The sequence below is a fragment of the Triticum urartu genome, chromosome 4A (genome assembly GCF_056163025.1).
Source record: "Triticum urartu cultivar PI428250 chromosome 4A, HENAU_Tu73, whole genome shotgun sequence".
NCBI lineage: Eukaryota > Viridiplantae > Streptophyta > Magnoliopsida > Poales > Poaceae > Triticum > Triticum urartu.
In genome coordinates, this window is record NC_141876.1 from 76,924,760 (window position 1) to 76,929,694 (window position 4,935).

Below are 4,935 nucleotides of genomic sequence, written 5' to 3' on the forward strand. Positions count from 1 at the left end.
TATATAGGCGGAAGAAGTACGTCAGGGGGCCGCGAGGGGCCCACGAGGGTGGAGGGCGCGCCCAGGGGGGGTGGGCGTGCCCCCTACCTCGTGGATTCCTCGAAGCTTCCTTGACGTGGACTCCAAGTCTCCCGGGTTGCTTTCCTTCCAAAAATAAGTTCCGTGAAGTTTCAGTTCAATTGGACTCTGTTTGATTTTCCTTTTCTGCGATACTCTAAAATAAGGAAAAATAGAAACTAGCACTGGGCTCTGGGTTGATAGGTTAGTCCCGAAAATAATGTAAAAGTGTATAATAAAGCCCATAAAGATCCAAAACAGAAGATAATATAGCATGGAGCAATCAAAAATTGTAGATACGTTGGAGACGTATCAGCATCCCCAAGCTTAATTCCTGCTTGTCCTCGAGTAGGTAAATGATAAAAACTGAATTTTTGATGCGGAGTGCTACTTGGCATAATTTCAATGTAATTCTTCTTAATTATGGTATGAATATTCAAATCCATAAGATTCAAGACAAAAGTTTAATATTGACATAGAAACAATAATACTTCAAGCATACTAACTAAGCAATCATGTCTTCTCAAAATAACATGGCCAAAGAAAGTTCATCCCTACAAAATCATATAGTTTAGTCATGCTCCATTTTCGTCACACAAGAATGCTCTCATCATGCACAACCCCGATGACAAGCCAAGCAATTGTTTCATACTTTAGTAATCTCAAACTTTATAAACCTTCACGCAATACATGAGCGCGAGCCATGGACATAGCACTATGGGTGTAATAGAATATGATGATGGGGGTTATGTGGAGAAGACAAAAAAGGAGAAAGTCTCACATCAACGAGGCTAATCAATGGGCTAGGGAGATGCCCATCAATTGATGTTAATGTAAGGAGTAGGGATTGTCATGCAACGGATACACTAGAGCTATAAATGTATGGAAGCTCAACAAAAGAAACTAAGTGGGTGTGCATCCAACTTGCTTGCTCACGAAGACCTAGGGCACTTGAGGAGGCCCATTGTTGGAATATACAAGCCAAGTTCTATAATGAAAAAATCCCACTAGTATATGAAAGTGACAAAACAAGAGACTCTCTATCATGAAGATCATGGTGCTACTTTGAAGCACAAGTGTGGGAAAAAGGATAGTAGCATTGTCCCTTTCATTTTATTTTTTATTTGGCCTTTCTTTTTTTATTGGGATAATTGATTTTATACCCTTAGTTGGGTCACACTCGACAGGTTTATCCCTAGTTTCCGAAAACCCTCGGTTTTGCCCAAGCCCGTTTGCTCCGCTTATGGTTTTGCCCTTCCGTCACGTTTCCATCCAGTTAGTGTCGTTTGACCGTCTGTTGACCATGTATGGATTTTTCGTTGGACTTATTTGCCCCTGCTTCCTCACTCTGTCACTAGACACTTCCAAGTGGGACCTATCACTCAGAAAACATCCCTATCTCTTCTCACTAACATGTGGGACCCACAATGGACCAAATATCTCTTAACGGACACTGCCATGTTGTAAACATAATATCAATTTTGCATTACTTTTTTATGCAATAATTAACACCACATAAACTAATTAAAAAACACCCGTAATTAACACAAATCAATATGTAAGGTCAGTCTCATCTCAAATATAATTAATCCTCAATCCATAGTTGCCAGCTATACTACTAGCTAATTTGCGTCAAGTGTTAAAGAATGCTGGGTCAACGATTGAAAACACGCCGTCTGTAGGACGAGGATGAGCTCGCCGGAGCCCAAGGAATCGGCGCTGGAGCTCGCCGAAGCCAACGGAATCAGCGTGGGAGCTCGCCGGAGCACCCGGAATCGGCGCCGGAGCTCACCAGATCCTCCTCGCCCGTGCGTCCCCATGACGGACGCTTGGCCGCCGCCGCTGCAGCATGGAAGGAGGCCCGGGGGAGGGTCAACGAGGCGCTTTGGATCTGGGCTAACGGGGGGCATCGGTGTTGGCTGGCCCATGTTGGCATGGACGAGGGTCCACACGGACGTCGGCGGCAAACGGATCCAGAGGCGGACTTCCATGGGCGGCGGCCATGGTGGCTTTGGTGCTGCTCCCTGCTACTGTTGAGGAAGAGAAAAGAGCAAGGTGAGAGACAGAGTGAATCGAGAGAGAAAGGGAGAGGGAAGGAGGATAGGAAGGAGCATGGGCAGGGCAGCACTCACGCTCGGCCTCGATGGATCGGGGGCGGAGACAAGGTAGATCAGGGCCGAGACGAGGTGGATCTCGGGCGTGGAGACGAGGAAGATCAGGGTGGTTCTCCTCCTACGGGCGCTTGGGATCGATGGCTCCACCACTGACGGGACCGCCGTTGGCCTCCCCCGCTAGCCATCGACGGGATCTCCACCGCCGGCAGGATTTGAGAGAGAGAGGGGGTGAAGGGGATCTGATACTAGGGTTTGACCGATAGGATAGAAATAAAAATGAACCTTTGATGGTTTTTGGACTGATGGGTCCCACTTGGCAGTGTCTCACTAGAGAGTGAAGAAGGAGGGGCAAATAAGTCCAACGAAAAGTCCATAGAGGGTCAACAGACGGTCGAACGGCACTAACTGGATGGAAACGTGATGGAAGGGCAAAACCATAAGAGGGGCAAACGGGCTTGGGCAAAACCGAGGGTTTTCGGAAACTAGGGGTAAACCTGTCGAGTGTGACCCAACTAAGGGTATAAAATCAATTATCCCTTTTTTATTTGGCCTTTCTTTTTTTCTTTTTTGCCTTTCTTTTTTTGGCCTTTTTCCTTTTTAGGGACAATGCTCTATTAATGATGATCATCACACTTCTATTTATTTACAACTCAAAGATTACAACTCGATACTAGAACAAAGTATGACTCTATATGAATGCCTCCGGCGGTGTACCGGGATGTGCAATGACTCATGAGTGACATGTATGAAAGAATTATGAACGGTGGCTTTGCCACAAATACAATGTCAACTACATGATCATGCAAAGCAATATGACAATGATGGAGCGTGTCATAATAAACGGAACAATGGAAAGTTGCATGGCAATATATCTAGGAATGGCTATGGAAATGCCATAATAGGTAGGTATGGTGGATGTTTTAAGGAAGATATAAGGAGGTTTATGTGTGACAGAGCGTATCGTATCACGGGGTTTGGATGCACCGGCGAAGTTTGCACCAACTCTCAATGTGAGAAAGGGCAATGCACGGTACCGAAGAGGCTAGCAATGATGGAAGGGTAAGAGTGCGTATAATCCATGGACTCAACATTAGTCATAAAGAACTCACATACTTATTGCAAAAATCTACAAGTCATCAAAAACCAAGCACTACGCGCATGCTCCTAGGGGGATAGATTGGTAGGAAAAGACCATCGCTCGTCCCCGACCGCCACTCATAAGAAGACAATCAAATAACACCTTATGTTTCAAATTTGTTACACAACTTTTACCATACGTGCATGCTACGGGACTTGCAAACTTCAACACAAGCATTTCTCAAAATCACAACTACTCAACTAGCATGACTTTGATATTATTACCTCCATATCTCAAAACAATCATCAAGCACCAAACTTCTCTTAGTATTCAATGCACTCTATATGAAAGTTTTTATTATATCCCTCTTGGATGCCCATCATATTAGGACTAGTTTCATAACCAAAGCAAACTACCATGCTGTTCTAAAGGACTCTCAAAATAATATAAGTGAAGCATGAGAGTTCATCAATTTCTTCAAAATAAAACCACCACCATGCTCTAGAAAGTTATAAGTGAAACACTAGAGCAAAAACAAACTACTCCGAGAGATACAAGTGAAGATCAATGAGTAGTCGAATAATTATGCAACTATATGAAGACTCTCTAACATTTAAGAATTTCAGATCTTGGTATTTTATTCAAACAGCAAGCAAAACAAAAGAAAATAAAATGACGCTCCAAGCAAAACACATATCATGTGTCGAATAAAAATATAGCTCCAAGTAAAGTTACCGATGAACGAAGATGAAAGAGGGGATGCCTTCCGGGGCATCCCCAAGCTTAGGCTCTTGGTTGTCCTTGAATATTACCTTGGGGTGCCTTGGGAATCCCCAAGCTTAGGCTCTTGCCACTCCTTATTCCATAGTCCATCGAATCTTTACCCAAAATTTGAAAACTTCACAACACAAAACTTAACAGAAAACTCGTAAGCTCCGTTAGTATAAGAAAATAAATCACCACTTAGGTACTGTTGTGAACTCATTCTAAATTCATATTGGTGTAATATCTACTTTATTCCAACTTATCTATGGTTCATACCCTTCGATACTACTCATAGATTCATCAAAATAAGCAAACAACACATCGAAAACAGAATCTGTCAAAAAGAGAACGGTCTGTAGTAATCTGGATCAAACGTATACTTATGGAACTCATAAAATTCTCAAATAAATTTCTGGACGTGAGGAATTTATCTATTAATCATCTTCAAAAATAATTAACAAAATAGCACTCTCCAATAAAAAATGGCAGCAATTCTCGTGAGCGCTAAAGTTTCTGTTTTTACAGCATGATCAACAAGACTTTCCCCAAGTCTTCCCAACGGTTCTACTTGGAAAAAACACTAATTAAAACATAAAAACTCAATCATAACAGAGGCTAGATAAATTATTTATTACTAAACAGGAGCAAAAAGTAAGGAACAAAAATAAAGTTGGGTTGCCTCCCAACAAGCGCTATCGTTTGACGCCCCTAGCTAGGCATGATGATTTCAATGATGCTCACATAAAAGATAAGAATTGGAACATAAAGAGAGAATCATGAAGAATATTACTAGCACATTTAATTCTAACACACTTCCTATGCATAGGGATTTTGTGAGCAAACAACTTGTGGGAACAAGAATCAACTCACATAGGAAGGTAAAACAAGCATAGCTTTAAAACTTTAAGCACATAGAGAGGA

At 42.3% G+C, this 4,935-nt stretch overlaps 1 long non-coding RNA gene across 1 annotated transcript; it reads right to left on the reverse strand.

Moving 5' to 3' along the window:
- Positions 1 to 1,614: 1,614 nt before the first annotated feature.
- LOC147974867 (uncharacterized) lies at positions 1,615 to 2,589 on the reverse strand. Its single transcript, XR_015601998.1, has 2 exons — positions 2,190 to 2,589; positions 1,615 to 2,087 (listed from the first exon to the last, which is right to left on the reverse strand). It is a non-coding gene; the product is annotated as an uncharacterized LOC147974867 (long non-coding RNA).
- Between the last annotated feature and the right edge of the window lie 2,346 nt (positions 2,590 to 4,935).